This window comes from Solanum tuberosum, unplaced genomic scaffold, assembly GCF_000226075.1.
Source record: "Solanum tuberosum cultivar DM 1-3 516 R44 unplaced genomic scaffold, SolTub_3.0 scf00014, whole genome shotgun sequence".
NCBI classification, from domain to species: Eukaryota; Viridiplantae; Streptophyta; class Magnoliopsida; order Solanales; family Solanaceae; genus Solanum; species Solanum tuberosum.
Genome location: NW_006238939.1, coordinates 1845539 through 1851148, shown reverse-complemented (window position 1 = coordinate 1851148; position 5610 = coordinate 1845539).

The window sequence follows — 5610 nt, the reverse complement described above, 5'->3', positions numbered from 1 at the left end:
AGGAGAGATACTCGGTTGAACAAAACCCTTGTCTAGCAAATTCTTTAGTTTTTCCTTCAACTCCTTTAACTCTGCAAAAGCCATTCTATAAGGAGGAATGGAGATAGGTTGTGTATCCGTAATAAGGTCAATACCAAAATCTATTTCCCGCTCGGGAGGAATACCGGGTAAATCATCGGGAAAAACTTCCGTAAACTCATTCACTACCGGAACCGACTCTAGAGAAGGGGTTTCAGACTCAACGTCTATAACCATAACAAGATGGTAAATACACCCTTTGGAGATCGTTTTCCTAGCTTTGAGGCAAGAGACAAATTGACCTCTAGGGATAGAATTTCCCCCTTTCCACTCTAAAATAGGCTCATTCGGAAATTGAAATTTAACCACTCAGGTTCTACAATCTATAGAGGAATAACATGCATGCAACCAATCCATACCAAGAATCATATCAAAATCTAACATGTCAAGTTCTATCAATTCAACAAGAGTAAATTTATGGGACAAAGAAATGGGATATCTTCTATACACCCTCTTAGCCACCATGGAGTCACCAACCGGGGTAGAAACCGAAAAAGGTTCTAATAATTCTTCCGGAAAAACAACAAACCTCATCGCCACATAAAGTATCACAAAAGATAAAGTGGCACCGGGATCCTATAATGCATATACATCAATAAGAAAAACTTGCAACATACCGATAACTACATATGGGGAGCTCTCTTGGTCACCTCGGGCATGAAGAGCATAAAAGCAATTTTTCTTGGGAGCATCGGAATTTGAACTGCTAGGAGAAGCTTGCTCTGCCCTCTCTTCCTTGAACCTTAAGCATGGGACAATCCCTCATCAAATGACCATTCTTCCCACAACCATAGCAACCATCGATTCCAACTAGGCACTTACCCTCATGTTTCTTACCACACTTAACACAAGTAGGTCTCACCATAAAAGATACACCACTCTTTCCTCCTAGAGGCTTAGGGTTAGACACCCTATCTTTGTTGGCCCTTGGAGCACTAGAAGAGCCTTGGTTGGAGAACATTTTCTTGAACCTTGGTAGATCTTGACCCTCAGATATTCCCTTGGAAGAATTCCCATCATCGGTTCTTGCTCTTTTTACTTCTTTGAGCTTTTGTTCCTTAATTTTCTTGGCATGGACCATGAGACGTGAAGTATTAATACTTGGGATGAGCATTGCCGAACGACATTAATTGACTACCAAGTCGGATACCCCCATAACAAATTTGTTCATCTTGGCCCTCGAATCCGCCACTAAGGTTGGACCATACTTGAATAATTGAGTGAATTTAAGGGGGTACTCTTTCACACTCAAACCCCCTTGTTGAAGATTTATGAACTCTTGCATATTTCGCTTCCTCAACTCTAGCGGAAAGAATCTATCATGAAAGACCGACTTAAACAATTCCAAATCTACCGGGCCAGCTCCTACGGGTCTCTCACCCTTCCATTTCTCATACCATACTTGAGCCATATCCTTCAATTGATAGGTGGCTAATTCTGCCTTTTCTTGTTGAGACACTCCCATAGCATCAAGCACTTTATAGACCTCATCAATAAAACCTTGTGGATCCTCTTCCACTTTGGAGCCATTGAACATGGGAGGATTCATCTGCGTAAAGTCTCTTATTCTTGAAGAGGTTATATTCACATTGGGGTTCACATGAGTCCTAGTATCCCTATTGATTTGAGCCATCACGGCTTGAGTCAATATTTGGAGAGCCGACCTTATTTCCACATTTGTCATAGTCGCCGGATCAATAGGAGCTTGAGGAACTTGAGGATCTTGGGGATCTTGGGGAGGAACTCTCTCATTCACATTATCCTCTTCCATCCATCTTGCGTTCGCCCTTCTTGATTCATATCCTAAAGACACAAGACAAGGGTTAGGAAAAATAGTTCATAGAGTTAAAACTCTAAGGCACGACTAAAGAGTAATGAAAGAAGTGGAATTTCCTAAACATCTTATAGCCTCTCATTCATAAATGTGACGCGCTTCACACTCACAAACAAGACTGTACTAGACATGGCTTATGAGACATCATCCTAGAATCTATCTAAACCTTGTGCTTTGATACCAAGTTTGTCACGACCCAGGGGTACCCCCTAGATGTAACACGGTGTACTCAACCGCGAAGTGTTTCATACAAGATCTTAACATACCATAGCATAGGATAAAACAAATGATGCGGAATTAAATTTTTTTATAATCGAAGTCTTTTCATAAAAACCAAATGGAAGTGTAGACATTATCTCATTAAACCATCTAATACAATCGAATATCAATAAGGGTCACAACCCTTTACAACATAGTCTCAAAACAGAATGAAAGAAAGAAACTAGAAATGAACAACTTTCATCCTCGAACAATGAGGACTCACCAAAAGCGTGGAGAATAGTCAATCCAAGCTTTGATCAAGAAGGAAGCACACCTCAACAATCAGGTCCTACACTTGTAGAAAACGTAGAAATATGGGTTAGTACAAAATTGCACGAAGTATGAAAGCCTTGCAATAAAAATCCTTAAAACATGCAAAAAAGGATATTTTAGGTGAAACCATGCACTTTATCAAATTTAAGAGCCATAATACACATTAGTGTAATACACAAGTCAAACCATTTCATAAGAAACCCTAATCTATACTTGTGCAATGCATAGAAAAGATCCCATAATACTATCTAATACTAAGTACCACTTTTAGGCCACCATACTCATGCATATCATACCTTGATCTCATCCATAGTCAATACTCATAGACAAGGAAGCATTCATGTTTATTAACTTGTAACAAGGAAGCATATTCATAGCAACAATCCATATCATGCATGCATAAATTCATATACTTTCATATCATAAGGAAAGCACACCATAAGCCCTCTCAAAGCCTACTTGTGCAATGCATGAATGAAGTCCCATACGCGCACTCACCCTAAGTATAGCTCCTTGAGAAGTCACAAGTATAGTTCATGTTCATGTTCTTGTCATAATTCATATTCTTGTCATGTAGAGAAAATAGCCTTAACCGACGTAGACCGTGTGAGCTACATGGAATTCGGTGTCATGCCCCCATACCAAAAAGAGGTGTCCTACTTGCCTAAGGTAGAACTAGAGTTTATTAGTTTGGGTGGATCCACTGCTAAAGACCTATGTGGGCACATAGTTACAGGTTAGGCAGATTGCTTCTAGAAACCCAAACTTCTCACGTAAAAGGTTTCCATCTCATGAAATAACTGTTTTGGGAACCCGGGCTCACTTACGTATAAGGAACCCATTGGGAAAATCGAACTAACTAACGTACAAGCTTCTATCTCATTTTCATATCCACTCGATGCTAAACATAATTACTTTTAAGTTCATGTTAAGTCTTTACTTAGGTTCATGTTTATGGAAGAATGCCCTAACAATGTAACACTCCGAAAAATGGTAGGTTAATCTTAAGCCTAAGCATGTGAGCTAATGTTGAGGTTCAATGAGGTTAGCGAGTTAACGTCATGATTTGAGTCGTAAAAGAAGTTACCTAACCTAGTACTAAGGTCCTAGAGCTTATACGTCAAGGCAAGGATCCCATAAGGACCCCCCAAAGGTCCTTGATGATAGCCAAGAGTTTGCGCCAAAAGCTACCAAATACAGCTTCATTCACGACCCAAGGACCACGAGGCGTGGACTAACTCACACCCCGTAGATGGGAGTCGTGAGTCCAGCCTTAGCCTCCACCAAAATCCCCCAAAATTCCATGTCTCAGTCCCTTACCACGGACGTGAAACACGGTCCGTGGACAAGCTCACGCTCTGAGAATAGGCCTCGTGAGTTAAGACTTAGTCTCGTCAACATGGCCTTGAACCTCCCCTCTCTGACCCAAATGACGGAAGCACAAGACGCTCCGTAGATCCACCTACGGTACGTAGGTAGGGGAGTCATGAACGTGGCCTGCACATCTGTCAAGAACTCGGCCTAGGTGAGGGTAGTTTGGTAACTTACTAATTAATTAAGTTAGGGTGTGGGACGGTTATATTTAGTTGTTTTAAGTATATTGAAGTATTTTTAAGTAATAATCAAGTCTTTTAACTCTCATAACTCCAAAAATATCTTCAAAATTCTCTCTTTCTCTCTAAGAAGTTCCTCCATTGAGGAACAAAGGAGAAGGTCAATATTAGGGTTCAAGCGTCAAGATCTTCACTCAAATTTCATGGGTTAACATCAAACAAGGTATGGGAACCTTGATTCATGGAATACTTTACTCCATGAAGCCCTCTCAACTCAATTTCGAAAATGGGTTTTATTGTTCAAAAACAAGGGTTTTCATTCTAGTCATTGGTTCTTCATAAAAACGTTTTCATTATGTTATTTGATGTATATTATGGATGATTTCATGTTTTAATGGTGATTTTATAGTGAAAGTCCCCATGAACCCATGAACCCATGAACTACCCCATGTCCCTAATTTCAGGATTTTCAATGAAGCTATTAATGGAATGTGATTTCTACTATGTATTATGGTTATGTAAATTTGGTTATGAAACCTTGCCTTATCCATGTTGATGATAGTATATCTGAAATGTAAGTGTGAGACTTGGTTCATGACCTTGCAAGGGGTAAATTGTGAAGGATTTTTCATGATTGTTAATAGTTATTGATGAACTTATGAACTCATTTGAAAGGTGAGAATCCTATGACTATTCTGTAAATTGAGGTGTCGTTGGAAGACTAATTTCCCCCCATCCTTACACATGTTTATGTATAAATTGTCTAGAATGATTTTGATGTTGTTGTGTTGATTGAAGGGCTAGTTCTAATGAAAACACTATGAATAATGAGGTGAAAGTTATTCACCCTAAAATGATGATTCTAAGGTGAAAGGTAGTTCTCACTTAAATGAATCTATGAGCTATTTGGTGAGTTGTATTGAACGAAGGGTAAAGTATGCCTTCAAACATGTTGATACAATTCCATATTAACTATGTATAATTGTATATGCTTAGTACCGAGTGGATATGGACAATGAGGAAAAGGCCCCTTCGCTAATGCAGTAGGTTGGGTCATCTATAGTAAACTCATGAGATGGAAGCTCCTCCGCTAATGCAATAGGTTGGGTTTCTAGTAGCAATCTCCCTATCCCATAACTATGTGCCAAACATAGGACTTAGCTGGTGGATCCACTTAGAAGCTAAATATTATTAGTTTTTCCTTCAGCAAGTAAGAACGCCTTGTTTCGGTGTGGGACTATATGACAGCGGATTCCATGTAGCTCACATAGTCTATGTTGGTTATGGCAAATATTCCCTAATAACAATAAGATATTGAATATGATAGGAACTATACTATGACTTCTTAATGGGTTTACTTGGTAGGAGTGGGGGTATGGGACTTCACTGTTATATTGCACAAGGAGACTTATTAGGGTGTTGTGGAATGGTTTCCTTATGGTATGATAATATATGAACAAATGACTTTCCTTATGTTTAGTTCATGTACTTGTATAATTCCTCATTTATGACTATTCATTACGGTAAGCTTGAGGACTATGGTAATGAATATGTGGGTTCAAAGGATGCTTAGTAAGGTTGGTATTATGGGATGCCATCCATACATTGCAC